This window comes from Alosa pseudoharengus, unplaced genomic scaffold (genome assembly GCF_046254945.1).
Source record: "Alosa pseudoharengus isolate Yale_2024_CS ecotype anadromous, Long Island Sound unplaced genomic scaffold, YU_APseudo_1.1 YU_APseudo_1.1_scf_21, whole genome shotgun sequence".
Lineage (NCBI taxonomy): Eukaryota > Metazoa > Chordata > Actinopteri > Clupeiformes > Clupeidae > Alosa > Alosa pseudoharengus.
Window position 1 is genome coordinate 3,183,817 of NW_027468674.1, and position 19,292 is coordinate 3,203,108.

Genomic DNA, 19,292 nt, shown 5'->3' on the forward strand with positions numbered 1-19,292 from the left:
GCCTGATGCTTATTATGAGACCTCTCTGCAGAGATTAATAAACTACTAACGAGAAAGACAACACTATATCTCAGACTCTCAGTATTTATAGATCTTTAAAGGTGCTCTAGGCGATGCTGGGTAACGTCACTTCTGTTGACTTTTAAACAAAACAGAGAGCTAGCTCACTACTTCCTCACCCCCGTGCTGCTCCCGTGCAATTGAAACTCTCCTAAACGCGCATCTCGTCTGTGATTTGCTGGAACAGTTTGTTATGTTTTTATCGGCTAGGTTTGCCCAGGTTGTTTTTGTTGTCGTTTTTGGAGCCTGGGCTGTCCACAGAGATCATTATTGGCACCTCTGCTAAAGTTGACTAAAAACCAGTATAAAAAATCATTTATCATGCCAATTTATTTTGAGAAAAAGGAAAATCTCATAGAGAAATAAATATTTTTCACAAAAACACTCACAATTATTGGCACCCCTGCTTGTAATACCTTCTTTAGCCTCCCTTTGCCAATAAAATAGCTCATAATATTCCCCCTTGACACCCCATAAAGTTTGAGAATACAAAGCAAGGGATTTAAGACCATTTGTCTTTACAAAATCACTCCCAGATCGTCCAGATTCCTAGGTCCACACTTGTGCATTCTCTTCTTTGACTAACCCCACTGTTTTTCTATGGACTTCAGATCAGGGGACTGAGATGGCAATGTCCGAAGCTTGATTTTGTGTTCAGCAAACAATATTTGTTTTGATCTGGATGTTTGTTTTGGTTCATTGACCTGATGAATGATCCAATCATGACCAACTTTTAGTGTCTTGGCAGAGATTGACAGATTTCAGGTTCAGGTTTTTCTTGGTGTTTATGATACCATGTACCTTAATTAGGTTCCCAAGGCCTTTGGGAATAAAAACAGCCCCACAATAGCACAACCCCTCCACCATAATTCTCATTAGGCATGGGGTTCTTTTCAGTATAGTCATTCTTCTATGTACACCAAACACACCTAAATTAGAAGTGAGGTCACTTTTGAAGATTTGTTTTGGGGGACTTGTAGACCCCAAGATGATACCTTTGTCTGTAACTCTCCAACAGTGGTCCTTATGTATTTGTTTGCCTATCTTACCACCCTCCATACTGTACGTGGGGGCAAGATAACCATGGGTCCTTGTCCAAGCATGTTCAGATAATTAGAATCTTTTAATCATTGTTTTAACTGTAAATATAGGCATTTTCAACAAAGTACCTAGTTGTCATGGACATTCTCTGACTTACAAATGTCAACACACTTTCTTTTAATTTAAATTTAGTGCATTATCTTGTCTTTACGGCGTGCGTGGCTCTGGCGGGGCCGGGTAGCGGTGGTGCGCGGCGGCGACTCTGGACGTGCGCCGGGCCCTTCTCGCGCATCTCCCCAGCTACGGCGCGTGCTGGGCCTCGGCCCGGGCGGACGGGGATTCACCCGGCGCGTGGCCTCGGCCGGCGCCTAGCAGCCGACTCAGAACTGGTGCGGACCAGGGGAATCCGACTGTTTAATTAAAACAAAGCATCGCGAAGGCCCCAGCGGGTGTTGACGCAATGTGATTTCTGCCCAGTTCTCTGAATGTCAAAGTGAAGAAATTCAATGAAGCGCGGATAAACGGCGGGAGTAACTATGACTCTCTTAACCCTCTAGGCGCCACAGGCGACTATAGTCGACAAGGTGCGGTACTGAATAAAACGGCCGATTTAGTCAAATAGGGTGTCATATTTCGTTCGACTTCCACTCCACTAGATGGCAGACATGTCATACGTCATCCCCGAGTCCGAAAAAGGTCACGCTTTAAACAAAACTTTTGAGCTACAGAGCATTGAATCAATGCGTGAAATACCGGAGCTAGTGTGCGTGTGAGCCACTTTGTCAGAGCGATATTGTCAACGTCAGTGAGTATTTGCATTAGATTATCGTCTAATGGCATCAAAAAAGTTTACCTGAAATGAAGTGTTGGGTCTTCTATTCGCGGACCCTGATTCTGAAGGGGAATATCTGCCTTCAGAAAATGACGGTGAATTGTTTAGCGAGGCTTCAGATGCGTCCCTGCCTTGCAATGATGCAGCTGGACAAAGTGAGAGTTTACTCCATAGTTTCGCTTACACCAAGCACAAACGTTGAATCGTTTGCCCAATGTCACTGGTGGGAATAATGTTTCACGGGTTCGGAGTGTTCATCAGGAAGTTAGCAGGGTGTTAGTGGTGTGGCGAACGAGGCTGGAGGTAGCATAGTGGAGGTAGCATAATGTCCATAGCGCTAGCTTCTGTCTCCTGAACGTGTGCCTCTCCACAATCGCGGCGACAGTAACGTGGTGGAGCCTTTGTCTAATGCCACTGGGTATGTTAGACGAGGTCGAAGTGCTCATAGGACAGTTAGGGGGGAACGTAGTGGCAGTGTGGGGAGTCGCAATGAGAATGACAGTAGGCCTAGTCCGAGCTGCGCAAATTCTCTCCACTCGGCGCGCGTGAGGCAGATCTGGCCATGCTGCTCGCATGGTGGAGGTGGTGACACGCTCTCTCCCTCTCCCTCTCCCACACACACACACACACACACACACACACACACATTAGGTCATGCATAGTCTATCACAAGATGATGGAAATGCCGGCCCTGTATGGATAGGGATAGGGAGTCATTATCTCTACAGCAAAAGGCCTGCTACATAAAAAAAAAAATGTCAGCCATTTATTAGTAATGATTTACACTGTTGATTTGCTATCTACTTCCCTGATCATTTAGGACATACAGTACACTATGTGTTACTTTTTGTGTGTTCATGTCCTTGTGATGTGTGTGTCTTTGTCAGCTAAGAAAAAAAACTAAAAAACATAAACAAAAACAACAAAAAGAAAAAAAATACTAACATTGTCTCTTGTCTTGTCTCGTCCTCTCACTCCTGATCTGTGCCTTGCCGTGGCAAATGAGCTTTTGAACTAAACAGGTCTTGTCTACTTGTGTTTGTGTCATCTGAATAATATATATGTGCCCCATACATGGAATCAGAGTGCCTACTGTATGTAGTAAATGGAAAATCTCTACAGCAAAAGGCCAGTCTACCGCTACATGCATTTGGTTTGTTTCTGCAATTTATTAGTAATGATTTACACAGTTTGTTCACTACTTACTATTTACCTGAGCATTCAGTATTGTGCAATATAGCATACAGAAGGTGAGGGACATTTTGGGGGGAAAGAAGTGGTGCATTTTATCATTCAAACATGCGACTTTTCATGAAAATTCTATAATCCAAGATGGCCGCCACCATATGATGTCATAATATGCAAATTAGATATAAACATTTAATCTCTACATAAACTTTGGGTCATCCTTAATATTTCTCTAATTTACAGAAAGTCTCTATCTCTTATCACTTAACATGTAGCCTTTTGAAATGAAGGAAAAAAACCTCTGGCGCCTAAAGGGTTAAGACGCGAGTGCAATGGGATACTTGCTTACGGATAAGCGGTTTGGGTGGCTGCGGAATCAGGCGCGTTGAGCCTCAGCTCCTGCCTCTCGGGGGCTGGCAAGGAGTTGGTGGGTACTCCGCTAGTGGATCAAGGGGTGAAGCCCAGCTCCCCTGGGTAGTTCTACCCAAACGAGCGTGGAAAGGGTGAGATCACCCTTGTGGCTGGGGGGATAGAAGCCCCAAAGTAGTGAAGGATGATGGTCATCCCCTAGCAGGAGCCCTAAGTTAGAAGAATGGGGTGAGAGGGCACCCCGGGTGAAGTGGTGCACCCAAAACAGGCCGCTGAGGGAGTGATCCGCAAGATGGGAAACTTCCCGGTCTAATATTAAGAGAATGAGGGTTGGGGTAAGTGACATCCTGTTACACTCCAGTAGCCACATGTAGGCCGGTCTGTCCACATGGTTATGAAGCCACTCCGAGCTGCCTCTGGGGGAGGGGAGGGGGCAGGACTGTGCTTTGGCTCGGTGGTACCTGGTCCCGTGGATCCGGGGCGCTTACCCCTTGAGAAGCTCCACTGGAGCTTTGTTTTACTCACACTAAGGGCAACTTACAGAGATAAACGGTAGAGGATCCCAAGTCCTTATCCCAACTTGCACTTCCCGTGGGACAGTGGGCCGTTCCCAAGACGACTGGTCATTAAGGTGCCGGAGGGTTGGCTCAAAGGGCAGTCCTTGTCCGCTGACTCAGAAGGTACTGACCGACAGCCAGACCGTGATCGGAGGAAACCTTGTATCGGTCTGGCCTTGACGCCTTAGCGACCCGTTCCCGAGGGTGTGTTGGAGATGAGATATACGCCTTGAACCTGTGTTGCAACTGTGCACAGGGGGGGACCCCTTCCACTTTCCTCCCTCCCCCCCCCTCCGCCCCGGCGATGCAACTGCTCAATGGTGCAGGGTGATCCACCTTGTCATATCCGCCCCTCTCCATAACCTTGGGCAGGTGCACGGCGGTCCCCAGTTGTGGATGGATGGAGAACGAATCAGTGCTTGGCATTGCTAGGTCTGAGGTAGTTCTCCTGTTCCCGTCTACAGCAGGGCATGCTGTCCAGGATAGGAGCTTCCCAACCTTCCCCCGCCCCTCGGTAGTCCTCTAACACTCCTTTCCCCCTAGGCGGTACTCGCGGGCGGTCTAGTCAGATGGTTGGAACTCCTTTCAGGGTGATGCCTAGCGATGAGCAGCAGCGCACTGTTGAGTGTCAATTTGATGAGCGGCTGTAACTCTCCGGAAGTAACCAAGGGATCCTATGGGCATGGTTGGAAGTTGGGTGGTCAGTAAGTCAGTTCTTGTTCATGCCGTCCGACGACCGATAGCTGTCCTTGCGTCCCATCATGAGGGGGATGGCTGGCCTGTATCAACTTGTTGGTGCGGGCTGGCTGTTCCTCCTTTGTGCCTTCTAGGGGGAAGGACGGTCCCTGAATCGGTCTGGCCACGTATGCCTGAGCGGACTGAATCCAAGAGCGAGTTGAGAAAAGGGATTAACACCTTCCCCGTAGCCAACTGGCACAGGTGCCGAGTGGCAACTGTAACTTGGCTCTATCCTCCCTTGACTACTCCCAACCTACCTCTCTGGGTGGGGATGCGCGGTGGACCTCAGGTGTGGATGATGGGCCGGCGGTTGGCAACAACACTGTCACCCATCCTGTCAGCACCTGGGCACCCTCATCTTGGGGGGTCCCACTCCCACCCCATCTCTCCTCCCTAGGTGGTTCCCCTAAACCCTCATTAATCTCTTGGCAGTACCCGCAGGTCAGATGCTGGCTTGGACAATACCTCCCCCGGGCGGGAAGGCGCGGCGGCTGATCTGAGTTCAGTTGGGGGATGTGACTGATTAAGGCGAGACACGGCAGGTGAAAACATCGTTTTTTCATGCACTGGTCAATTTCGAGATTTTGAGCTAGTCTGTTACCTTAGCATGTATTCTATCACACTACTACAACAAAAAAGTCCGATTTACACATTTAGGTGATTATTTCATTATATTGTGTCTACTCGCGCCTATATATTTATCCTAAATTCAGCAAAAGTTAGCATTCTAACCTTGCATGAACTCCCGCGACTGTGACCCAAAACATATCGTGTGTAGTACCGTTGGAAAGCTCTGTTTTTCCTGTATCACGCTATGTGATCCATGTATGGACACTTCCTTTGTATCAGTAACCAATCGCGAAAGTTCAAAGACGAGTCTAGGCTGAGAACGGAATCTCATTGGCTGTCTTTCAAGGCTGTTTTCTCAAAACGAGTTTCCTCTCCCACTCTGAGCAAGGAAACTCCACTTCAGAAGCACTTACATACACCAAACTTTCTAGACTTATGCCTAACTATATTTCGAAGATATTTACAGAGGGGTTTGTTGATATATTATTCCTAGCCTGACTTACATGACATTTTATGCCTAAAAACATGGCAAAAATCGATTTTTTAGGGCTATTGACATTATATTCTGATTTACAGGATAACTAAAGTAGATATTCATAAATCCCTCTGTAAATTTTTAAACATCTATTATCTGAACACAATGAAAACATAATTTTGAACCTGGCTGTATCCAATGCTCAGGTTTCTTGTTTTAAAATGTATGCAAATTAGCGCATATTTAATTAGATAATGCCTAATTTGCATATGTAAACATTAAATTACAGAAAACTTGTAATACATTTTTTTCTCATATTAATGTAAGTAATCAACTGGGTAAGTTTCATAGTGATATCTGCTTGTTAAAAATTTTACCCTATTCACCTGTAGTGTCTCGCCTTAAGGCCATACCTGTATAATCCCGCTGTCGCTGGGAATCTCAGGGTGGGGGTTCCACCACCAGATGCTGCTATCACGGTGCGTTGAGCATCCCGCCGCGGCCAAACACCGGTAGGGCGAGTTGGAACCCGAGGGCCTGCCTCGTTAAAAACGCAGGTCGGGTGCAGTGGATCACCACCATATCCGTGTTACATGCCCAGTGCAAGTGAATGTCAAAGTGAAGAAATGTGTGGAGGGGTCACAGGAGGGGTCACAGGCACACAAGCAGGGGAGAGAGAGGGAGGGGACTTTGAGTGTGTGAGTGCTGTGTTGGGGCTCACAGAGGTGTGTGCGTGCTCCCAGGGTCAGAGGAGAGAGAGGAGTGCGTGTGTGTGTGTGTGCTGTGTTGGGCCTAACAGAGGTGTGTGTGGCTGCAGAGAGGAGTGTGTGTGACCCAAGGGTCACACACACACACTGGGGTGGGAGAGGAGTGTGTCTACTCCCAGTGTGTGTGTGTGTGTGCTGGGGTGGGAGAGGAGTGTGTGTGCTCCATTGGGCCTTCAACTGCTGTGTGTGTGTGTGTGTGTGTGCTGGGGTGGGAGAGGAGTGTGTGTGTGCTCCATTGGGCCTTCAACTGCTGTGTGTGTGTGTGTGTGTGTGTGTGTGTGCTGTGCTGGGCCTTCAACAGGCCTGTCTGCTCCCAGTGTGTGTGTGTGTGTTGGGGTGGGAGAGGAGTGTGTCTGCTCTCAGTGTGTGTGTGTGTGTGCTGGGGTGGGAGAGGAGTGTGTGTGCTCCCAGTGTGTGTGTGTGCTGGGGTGGGAGATGAGTGTGTCTGCTCCCAGTGTGTGTGTGTGCTGGGGTGGGAGAGGAGAGTGTGTGCTGGGGTGGGAGAGGAGAGTGTGTGCTCCCAGTGTGTGTGTGTGTTCTGGGGTGGGAGAGGAGTGTGTGTGCTCCATTGGGCCTTCAACTGCTGTGTGTGTGTGGGCTGTGCTGGGCCTTCAACAGGCCTCTCTGGCTGCACAGTGGTGTGTGTCTGCTCCCAGTGTGTGTGTGTGTGTGTGTGCTCCTTGGGTCACACACACACACACTGGGGTGGGAGAGGAGTGTGTGTGCTCCATTGGGCCTTCAACTGTTGTGTGTGTGTGCTGGGGTGGGAGAGGAGTGTGTCTGCTCCCAGTGTGTGTGTGTGTGTGTTTGTGCTGGGGTGGGAGAGGATTGTGTGTGTGCTCCATTGGGCCTTCAACTGCTGTGTGTGTGTGCTGGGGTGGGAGAGGAGTGTGTCTGCTCCCAGTGTGTGTGTGTGCTCCTTGGGTCACACACACACACTGGGGTGGGAGAGGAGTGTGTCTGCTCCCAGTGTGTGTGTGTGTGTGTGCTGGGGTGGGAGAGGAGTGTGTCTGCTCCCAGTGTGTGTGTGTGTGTGTGTGTGCTGGGGTGGGAGAGGAGAGTGTGTGCTCCCAGTGTGTGTGTGTGGGTAGTGTGTGAGCTGTGTTGGGCCTTCAACAGGCCTCTCTGGCTGCACAGTGGTGTGTGTGTGTGCTCCCAGGTAGTGTGTGAGCTGTGTTGGGCCTTCAACAGGCCTCTCTGGCTGCACAGTGGTGTGTGTGTGTGTGTGTGCTCTAAGGGTGTTTGTGTGCTGTCTTGGGCCTAACAGAGGTGTGTGTGCCTGCACAGTGGTGTGTGTGTGTGCTCTCAGGGTGTTTGTGTGCTGTCTTGGGCCTAACAGAGGTGTGTGTGTGGCTGCAGGGTGTTGTGTGTGTGCTCCCAGAGTGTGTGTGTTTGTGTGTGTGCTGTCTTGGGCCTAACAGAGGTGTGTGTGTGGCTGCAGGGTGTTGTGTGTGTGCTCCCAGAGTGTGTGTGTTTGTGTGTGTGCTGTCTTGGGCCTAACAGAGGTGTGTGTGGCTGCAGGGTGGTGTGTGTGTGCTCCTAGAGTGTGTGTGTGTGTGTGCTGTCTTGGGCCTCATTGGGGTGTGTGTGGCTGCACAGTGGTGTGTGTGTGTGCTCCCTGGTAGTGTGTGTGTGCTGTGTTGGGGCTCATAGTGGTGTGTGTGGGCTCCCAGTGTGTGTGTGTGTGTGTGCTCCTTGGGTCACAGACACACACACACTGGGGTGGGAGAGGAGTGTGTGTGCTATAAGTGTGTGTGTGTTTGCTTCTAGGGTCACACACACACACGCTGGGGTGGGAGAGGAGTGTGCCTGCTCCCAGTGTGTGTGTGTGTGCTCCTTGGGTCACACACACACTGGGGTGAGAGAGGTGTGTGTCCTGCTCTTAGTGTGTGTGTGTGTGTGCTCCATTGGGCCTTCAACTGCTGTGTGTGTGTGCGTGTGCTGCAAGGGTCACACACACACACACACTGGGGTGGGAGAGGAGTGTGTGTGCTCCATTGGGCCTTCAACTGCTGTGAGTGTGTGTGTGTGGACTGTGCTGGGCCTTCAACAGGCCTGTCTGCTCCCAGTGTGTGTGTGTGTGGGCTGTGCTGGGCCTTCAACAGGCCTGTCTGCTCCCTGTGTGTGTGTGTGTGGACTGTGCTGGGGTGGGAGAGGAGTGTGTCTGCTCCTATGGGCCTTCAACTGCTGTGTGTGTGTGTGTGGACTGTGCTGGGGTGGGAGAGGAGTGTGTCTGCTCCTATGGGCCTTCAACTGCTGTGTGTGCTCCCAGTGTGTGTGTGTGTGTGTGTGTGTGTGCTGTGCCTTCAACAGGCCTGTCTGCTCCCAGTGTGTGTGTGCTCCCAGGTAGTGTGTGAGCTGTGTTGGGCCTTCAACAGGCCTCTCTGGCTGCACAGTGGTGTGTGTGTGTGCGTGTGCTCTCAGGGTGTTTGTGTGCTGTCTTGGGCCTAACAGAGGTGTGTGTGCCTGCAGAGTGGTGTGTGTGTGCTCCTTGGGTCACACACACACACGCTGGGGTGGGAGAGGAGTGTGTCTGCTCCCAGTGTGTGTGTGTGTGTGCTCCTTGGGTCTTTCACACACACACACACTGGGGTGAGAGAGGAGTGTGTGTGCTCCTATGGGCCTTAGACTGCTGTGTGTGTGTGTGTGTGCTGTGCTGGGCCTTCAACAGGCCTGTCTGCTCCCAGTGTGTGTGTGTGTGTGTGTGTGGACTGTGCTGGGCCTTCAACAGGCCTGTCTGCTCCCTGTGTGTGTGTGTGTGTGTGTGCTCCTTGGGTCACACACACTGGGGTGGGAGAGGAGTGTGTCTGCTCCTAGTGTGTGTGTGTGTGTGTGTGTGGGGTGGGAGAGGAGTGGAGTGTGTGTGCTCCATTGGGCCTTCAACTGCTGTGTGTGTGTGTGTGTGTGTGTGTGTGCTGTGCTGGGCCTTCAACAGGCCTGTCTGCTCCCTGTGTGTGTGTGTGCTCCTTGGGTCACACACACTGGGGTGGGAGAGGAGTGTGTCTGCTCCTAGTGTGTGTGTGTGTGTGTGTGGGGTGGGAGAGGAGTGGAGTGTGTGTGCTCCATTGGGCCTTCAACTGCTGTGTGTGTGTGTGTGTGTGTGTGTGTGTGTGTGTGTGTGTGTGTGTGTGTGCTGTGCTGGGCCTTCAACAGGCCTGTCTGCTCCCTGTGTGTGTGTGTGCTCCTTGGGTCACACACACTGGGGTGGGAGAGGAGAGTGTGTGCTCCCACCCCAGTGTGTGTGACCCAAGGAGTGTGCTCCCAGTGTGTGTGTGTGTGTGTGTGCTGGGGTGGGAGAGGAGTGTGTCTGCTCTCAGTGTGTGTGTGTGTGTGTATGTGTGCTGGGGTGGGAGAGGAGTGTTTGTGTGCTCCATTGGGCCTTCAACTGCTGTGTGTGTGTGTGTGTGTGTGTGTGCTGGGCCTTCAGCAGGCCTGTCTGCTCCCACTGTGTGTGTGTGTGTGTGGACTGTGCTGGGGTGGGAGAGGAGTGTGTCTGCTCCTATGGGCCTTCAACTGCTGTGTGTGTGTGTGTGTGTGTGTGCTGGGCCTTCAGCAGGCCTGTCTGCTCCCACTGTGTGTGTGTGTGTGTGGACTGTGCTGGGGTGGGAGAGGAGTGTGTCTGCTCCTATGGGCCTTCAACTGCTGTGTGTGTGTGTGTGTGTGCTGGGGTGGGAGAGGAGTGTGTCTGCCCCTATGGGCCTTCAACTGCTGTGTGTGTGTGTGTGTGTGTGTGTGTGCTGGGCCTTCAGCAGGCCTGTCTGCTCCCACTGTGTGTGTGTGTGTGTGTGGACTGTGCTGGGGTGGGAGAGGAGTGTGTCAGCTCCTATGGCCCTTCAACTGCTGTGTGTGTGTGTGTGTGTGTGTGTGTGTGTGTGTGTGTGTGTGTGCTGGGGTGGGAGAGGAGTGTGTCTGCTCTCAGTGTGTGGTGTGTGTGTGTGTGGGCTGTGCTGGGCCTTAAACAGGCCTCTCTGGCTGCACAGTGGTGTGTGCTCCTTGGGTCACACACACACACTGGGGTGGGAGAGGAGAGTGTGTGCTCCCAGTGTGTGTGTGTGTGTGTGTATGGGCTGTGCTGGGCCTTCAACAGGCCTGTCTGCTCCCTGTGTGTGTGTGTGTGGGCTGTGCTGGGCCTTCAACAGGCCTGTCTGCTCCCAGTGTGTGTGTGTGTGTGTGTGTGTGGGCTGTGCTGGGCCTTCAACAGGCCTGTCTGCTCCCAGTGTGTGTGTGTTAGAGGGTGACACGGGAAGCAATTTTCACTCCCGTCCCATCCCGAGCCCGCACAAATACTCCCGTCATATCCCGATCACGTGACAGCCCCCCCAAAAAAATTCTGTCCCGCAAAATCCCGAGAGAAAGACTCCCGAATCCCGTCCCGCTCCCTATGTTGATGTCTAAAGTTATCCGACTGTTAGGCTACAGTAGCGTGCGGTGACCATACATTTTGGTAGGGCAGAAAGCCTTGTCTAACTTTTCTTTAATAGCCGATCATTTTGGGCTATATTAAAATTACATATTTTACAGTACTTTGCTGTAGGCTATGCTTAAATCATTTCATAGTTAGATCTCATCCCATCAGTTAAGTTTGCACCGTTCTCACGTTAAACCAGCGAAGCATAGCAACGTTGCTATGAGTAAACAAAAAAAAATTTTGTGTTCCGCCAGGGTTATGCGATAAATATATTGAGGAATGCGATCGTCAAGGTGTCATGCCCCAACATTGCATGACACATTAAACTCAACGAGAATCGCTTTCCCGGACAGCTCGTGCAATTGAATAGAGTTGTCCTTTGCTGATACTTTCGCCTGTAACTGTTTCTTTGCATCCATTTTGCCTTAGGGCCTATCGCTGAAGCTGATTGATTGTGAACAGGGCAGCTGCTTGTCTTGCTCTGATAGGCTACCAATCAACAACAAACGTATTGTGGGTTGTAATTGGTTCTCTTTTCTAAAACGAAATGCCTCACGTCTTTGGGCGCACTCACTGCATTGCAGCGTCATTTTTTAAGTTAATAATCTCTGGCTTCCCGCCAGCTCCCGTTTATTATTTCCTGTCCCGTCCCAATCACGTTACCAACAGTGAAATTTACTCCCGTACTGCGGGAAACCCGCGGGAATACCGTGACCCGCGGGAGTCCCGAAAAATTGTCACCCTCTAGTGTGTGTGTGTGTGGGGGGGGGGCTGTGCTGGGCCTTCAACAGGCCTGTCTGCTCCCAGTGTGTGTGGGGGGGGGGGGGCTGTGCTGGGCCTTCAACAGGCCTCTCTGGCTGCACAGATGTGTGTGTGTGCTCTTAGGGTCACACACGCGCGCAGGGGAGAAAGAGGAGTGTGTGTGCTCCCAGTGTGTGTGCTCCCAGTGTGTGTGTGTGCTCCCAGGCTGTGTGTGAGCTGTGCTGGGCCTTCAACAGGCCTCTCTGTCTGCACAGTGGTGTGTGCGTGCTCTAGAGAGGAGTCTTTGGAGCATCTGTGAGCAGCTGCAGCCTGTGTGAGAACATGCACTGTCTCCTAGGCCTCTCTGTGCCTCTCCAATCGTCAGGGGTCAAACCAGAGGTCAAGCTGTAGCTAGTAGGCCTCTGACAAGGCCTCGGCCTAAGTTGGAGCCTCTGTGAGTAGCTGCAGCCTGTGTGAGCACAAGCACTCTTCCCCAAGCCTCTCCAAGCATCAGGGGTCAAGTCAGAGGTCAGCAGTAGCTAGTAGGCCTCTCACAAGGCCTCAGCCTGAGTTGGAGCCTATGTGAGCAACAGGGGCCTGTGTGTGTGTGTGTGTGTGTGTGTAGGTGGGTGGGGGTGTGAGGGGTTTGCAGTGGGTCTAGCACAGCTCTCTGTGTCTCCCCAAGCATCTAGGCGCAAGTTGACTGGACAGGCTTTTACCTGGCATGCCCTCTAAATAATCTATTAGAAGTGAGGTCACTTTTGAAGATTTGTTTTGGGGGACTTGTAGACCCCAAGATGATACCTTTGTCTGTAACTCTCCAACAGTGGTCCTTATGTATTTGTTTGCCTATCTTACCATCCTCCATACTGTACGTGGGGGCAAGATAACCATGGGTCCTTGTCCAAGCATGTTCAGATAATTAGAATCTTTTAATCATTGTTTTAACTGTAAATATAGGCATTTTCAACAAAGTACCTAGTTGTCATGGACATTCTCTGACTTACAAATGTCAACACACTTTCTTTTAATTAAAATTTAGTGCATTCTCGTCTTTCCGATGCTGAAAATTGACTAGAGGATTTAGCCTCTGCGTGACTTTATTTCCATACCATAGTGAAAAGAAAGTCATGAACTACTTCTGAAGTTCACAGACACTCTGATTAACTTAAATAAATTGAGATTAGATAGGAAAATGCTTCTGTTTTGTATATAACCGTGCTTTCTATTTGTCTCGTAAATCCGCCGCCCGAGTTGGAAAGTGTAAATTACCCAGCTTTCTTGCGGCATTTTGGGCAGGCACGCCCACTTTACCTCGTACTTGAGAGTACCCCGAGGTGGACGTACGACCTTACAAGACACATGGCTGCGCCCATAGTTGAGATGAGATGACATGTATTTTTTTTTGCATATGTACTGTGTTGGTCATGTTAATGTTGATGTAATGCTCTTACACACTAGATTACATTGCTGCTTCAATCCGGTCACCAATTCATGCTTTGCATGGTTTTGCTGTGCCTGCAATACAATGTAACAATTTCTTTTCCAGCCGTTTAGCTAGAGGTTACATGTAGCACAAAACAATAACAATGACTAGCCTCCTGCTAATGCCCCTCATGGCTCGAGAGAAACGCGTTCCTATAGCCAGTCATTCCTACAGGTTGTACGAGTGGGTGTACGATGATTTACAAGACAAATAAAAAGCAGCATTAGATTCTTAAGGGGTGCCAATAATTGTGAGCAACGTCTTAGTTAAAAATATTTATTTATGAGATTTTCCTTTTTCTCTAAATTTTCTTCCCTTCAAGGTTGGATTTTTCCAAATTTTTTCATTGTGAGATTACAATAAATCACCAACAGATTGTTTTTTATACCGGTTTTTAGTCAACTTTAGCAGAGGTGCCAATAATTCTGGAGGGTACTGTACCTGTTTAAAGAGCTCACAGTTTATACAAAATGCAGCTGCTTGCACACTCACTAGGACTAAAGAATATGAACATATTTCCCCTATCCTGGCATCCCTACACTGGCTGCCTGTTAAAAGTTGCATTGACTTCAAAATATTACATTTAACATACACCACAATATATTAAAGATCTCCTAGTCCCATATAACCCACCCAGACCACTACGATCACAGAATACTGGCCTTCTTATAATCCCAAGAATCTCAAAAACTACAGTAGGAGGCAGAGCTTTCTGCTACCGCGCACCCCTCCTCTGGAATAATCCCCCCCCCCCCCCTCAATTTGATTAGCAGACAACCAGGGGCGTAGCCAGGATTATTTTATAGGGGGGGCCAGCTGGGTCCAGACTTTTTATTGGGGTGGCACTTGGGAATCAAAACTACTATTTAAAAACTACTCAAAAAGTTTTGAAGATTAGGATAGCCTATTTTAATAATGGTAATAAATTGTGTAAAGCCAACACTGATACACAGGTCAGTTTGTTGTCCACTCCAAATCATTTTCCATAAGCCAATGCTATAAAAAAGTACATTATGATAATGCACCTTACTTAATCAGTCTTATTCAAATGATGTTAAAGAACAATAATAAATACTACAAATATTGTATTCAGATATTTAATCGTATACTGATGGCCAAACTATATTTCTTTCTGATATCCACTCTAAGTACTTGGCTGTAAGTAACATGGCTCTGAATTAAGAAATGTACCCTTAGAACCCTAGACTGAAATAAATGCCATTTTTATTTAGTAATGAAAAATGCCCTTTCTGCGCTCCATATCTGTGACACGCACTGATCTGACCTGACTGAACCCGAGTTTGCGTGTTCTGTGTGTACACTCATGATGATTCTAAAACAACTTTTTACTGCATTGTCATGAACAAAGTGAAGGCAAAAAGGTGTTTTTTTGTCGAATAAATTGGGATGCAATGTGAGTCTCGAATTGGATGCCATGCAGGAATATGCTGGGATCTCAAAACCGCATTATGAACATACTTTGCCATAGAGAAACACATGATAGCGTTGGATTATGAACATGCCTTGCCACTACAACACACAAAAACGTGGGGTAAGTGGAGCTATATGAAGTTATTATTTTGATGTCATTTCGTCTGTTTTATAACCCAGAAGTATCAAATGATAGCTCTGTATCTCCTCTTTCATCTGACATGCGTGGCATATCTATCCGATCACGGGTTCGTGAATAGGGCCTAATTCAAACGATAGTTGGTTTTTGTACATGATGTTATTTTGCAGTCACGTTGTCTGTTTTTATAGCCCAGAAGCATCTATATACTTGGTACCAATAGATAGCCCTGTCTCTCCTCTTTCTTCTGATATGCTTGCCATATCTATGCGATCACGGGTTCGCGAGTAATTCAAACGAGAGTAGCCTAATGGGTGCGCAGGTAAACTATGAATCAATTTGATTTAATTTCATGATTTTTTTTTTGTTTTCATACTTGATCGCACAGGCAAGAGTTTAGTCTCGTTGGAAAGCCCAACTTCTGCTGTCACGCAATTAAAGTTTCATCTCACTGCGATGAACAGTTCTGGAGCAATGTAACAAAGAACTCAGGCAAAGCAGCCTCTGCCTGACCAGCTATGGCAAGAACAACACGCAGTCAGCAAATTATGTTTTTTATATAAAGTAGCCTAGCCTAGGCCCCATTAGCCTACTTTTATTGGAGCCATGATATGTGCCTAATATGCTTGCATTTCACCCGAATTTTATCGAAATATTTTTGTAACAGCGTTACCGCAGGCATCCGATTATTTCTGATCAGCCCCACACGTCAATGTCAGAGCCTACCTAAGGACAGCCCAAGGCAGCTCACTTGGCTATGATTCGTGACACATTCTAACATCTTATTAGCATTAATGTTCCAACTCATCATCAACTCATGTTGTTACTGCATGAGGTTAAGTAGTAGTCAGTGTTTTTAACAGATGACTTGAATTGTCCCGCTGCTGCTGCACTAGCCTACTCACGATTTGATCACAGCCGTGGGCTACACTTCCTGACTGGGCCAATGGTCGTAGATAGAGTGCAGTAATTGGTTCAGTCCCTGCTTTGCAAAGTGTTGGCAAAGTGCCGTCGAAAACGGCAGCAATTATTTTTTTCTTTTTTACTTTTCACTGAACGGAGCTGGGGGGGCCAGCAGGGTGGCCAAGCTTTGACCAGTGGTGGCCGTGGCCCCCCCTGGCCACCACGTAGCTCCGCCCCTGCAGACAACCTCCCTATTTTTAAGGTCTAGACTTAAAACATACCTCTTTACTGCCTCCCACAGTACAACCCCCTCCTCTCTTCTCTCTCCCCTCTCTCTCTCAACTCTCCCTCTCTTGCCTATTCTCACTATGGAATAACACTACATAGTACCATTGATTTACTTATTGATATTAACCATTTTATGACACAGTCGTGGCGTCAGCTATTTTTTATGCTGTAGTCTGTTGGGGTAGTGGGTTTTCTGAGGGGGACAGGAAGAGAATAAATAAGCTGGTGAAAAGGGCCGGCTCTGTCCTGGGCTGCCAACTAGAGCCTGTTTAGGTGGTTGGGGAGAGGAGGATGTTGGACAAATTGGCATCCATCATGGCCAATTCCTCTCATCCGCTCCCTGGGACAGTGGCTGCGCAAAGCAGTTCTTTTAGTAACAGACTACTTCACCCATCATGTAAGAAGGAGCGCTTTCGCAGGTCTTTTATTCCATCTGCCATCAGAATGTATAACACCCATACCTGTCAACACTCCCGTTTTTCCCAGGTTCTCCCGTATTTCAAGGTCATCTCCCAGCACCCCCCCGTTTTGTTATTTCTCCCGGAAAACTCCCGTAATTTGCATGGCCATCAAACTTAATTTTAAAATTATTGATCCATTCATTTTTTCTGTTAGTCTGACATCTCCCAGGTTGTCAGATTATGTATGAACTACACCCTACACATACACGATCACTTAGGCTACTTTCAATTTCAACCGTTTTGTCATAGGCTAAAACCTGGCAACCCAAAACCCAAATAAGGAAGCGGGTGCCGACTGCGCAGCCTGAGTCTCGCAAGCAAGCAGGCTAGTTGAATAGCCTACTCCAGAACTAGCTGAATTTAATCGATTAAAGGAACCATATGTAAGATTGTGGCCAAAACTGGTACTGCAATCACTTTCAAATTACTGTAGAGCGGTGTATCCCCTCCCCCCTGACTCGAAGTTGCCAACCCGGATGCCGAAACACTACTGACTTTGTGACTAGTAGATAGGTGGAGGGTGGCGCATCAGGCCAAAACACAACACAACATGACATGACAAAACACAACATCAACATCAGTTGAGGGCTGCAACTTTTTAAATGACAATATCCTGGCCGGACTACTGTTGTCAGTGATATAAGTTAGAGTTCTCAACGGGTCGGGTCGGCCCGACAAACCCGACGGGACCCGCAGGTTCGGGCCGGGTTCGGGTCGAAAATATAAGCAAATGACTCGGGTCGGGTCGGACCTCGGGCTTAATCTTTTCTGCTCAGTGAAAAAAAAAAACATTTATTAATCATCGCAGCTGTTCACCGTAAAGAAAGTCTGCTGCTGCGTGCAACGTGCGTCATGGAGAGGGGCAGGGGCAGACGCTGCGTGCACGCCTTTAGCCTGGAGAAGAAGATGGAGTTGGTGAAAAGTAGGCTAAACTTGCCGCAGGTGAATTCACCGTCGCTACTACAGGAGTGGGAAAATCAGAGGTCTGGAAAGTGTTTGGAGTGGTGCTGGATTCTGATGGAAATTCTACAGGTTATGTGCAATGCTCAAAATGCAAGGTGCTGATGAAATATGTGACCCTGCAAGGCGAAACCAGTCGCTTTGGTACAATTTACAAAATTAGGTTATTGTGCTCACATGAACGGTCATAAACTAAGCTTTCCAACGATATGTAGAGGGTAGGCCTATTGAAAAAAGTATCGCATAACCGCATCCAAAGTTGGCATGGTTCTTCCGTCACGATACGCCAGAAGCTAATGTGTTGATTCTTCACCTAAATAAAGTCAGGGTTTAACAGTCAAAACGTAGCCTATGTTTTACGTCGGGCCGCGGGCAGGGTTCGGGCAGATAATTCATGTTGATGTGTCGGGTTACATCGGGTCCGGGCTTTAAAAGCCACGGGCCGGGTCGGGTTGTAATTTTCTGGCCCGTTGAGAACTCTAATATAAGTATTTGAAATTAACATGATTTCTTAATGTCTAGTGACATATCAGGGCCATTTTATGATTAATTACATTTCTTACATACGGTTCCTTTAACACATCACATAAACTGTTATTGAGCGTTGTTGATACACAATTGACAACTTGTGTCCTCGGAACCGAATCCGACAGCAAGCAGCTTTGGAGTTTTGGAAGTAGGCCTAGGCTGCAGGCAGGCAGCAGCTGGTGGATACATTCTGGCTTGCATAGGCTTTCGGTAAGGTAAAAGCAACGACCGAAATGCAGTGTTGAAACACGTGTATGAAACATGTTAAATATGCAAACACTGATCCGGTACAAACACTGACCCCCCCCGGAAAAAAAAATTCTCCCGTTTTTGGAAAGCTAAATGTTGACAGGTATGATAACACCACTGTTATGAACATTTGTAATGTTAATGTAGTGTCTGAACTTCATTATTAATATGTGCATTTTCCACTGTACATGTGATGTGAAAAAAGCTTTTTTTATTCACCATATATATAGGTTCACTCTGCCTCAAAGTATTGGTGAAACCCTAAGGCGTGTTGCAATCACTGTGTGATTTCTGTTTTTAGGTGTGCTTGTATGCTGGGCATACTGTATACAACTTTCCTACTCTTTATTTAAATACTACTGGGCTGTTGTGACAAGTGAATTTCCCAGCTGTGGGATCAATAAAGTCTTATCTTATCTTATTATGACCGCCGCATGTTCAAATTCCCGGGACACTGAAAGACCGGGGTACACGAAAATTGGTGGGCATGTAACCCCACATGGATAGCATGGAACCATCGTTTTCCGTTTTGATCTGTAGCCCCCCCGCTGGACTGGACCCCCCGAAAGGAGAGTAGGGCAGACACAGTTTTCTGTGAATATCTCGAGAACCGTAGGGTTTAGGAGGACCATTTTTTTTGTATGTTGATCTCAAGGGGCCATGTCAACCCATTCCATAACCACTCATTTCATGTATAGCGCCACCTAGTTAAACACAAAAAAGTAAAAATGAGGTGTAATCACAGGTATCTGTGACCTAACATAGTCAAAACTGCACGAAATTGTTTGTTTATTGGTTTATTTGATAGGGACAATGCATATTAATGAACATTGTGTAATAAACACCATGTAAATATGCCAGAATTAGTAATAAGAACTACTTTTCATCTGCAGTCCCTAGGCAGGTGACATAGGACAACACACTGTAAAATTAAATACATAATGGTGACATATGCATGAACAGAATAAACAGAACACAACAGACAAACAGAAACAAAACAGAAATACATGAAGACAAGGAGGACATAAGGGTGACATATACAGTACATTGACAGGGTAAACAAACAAAATGAAACAGAAATACATGAAGACAAGGACATAA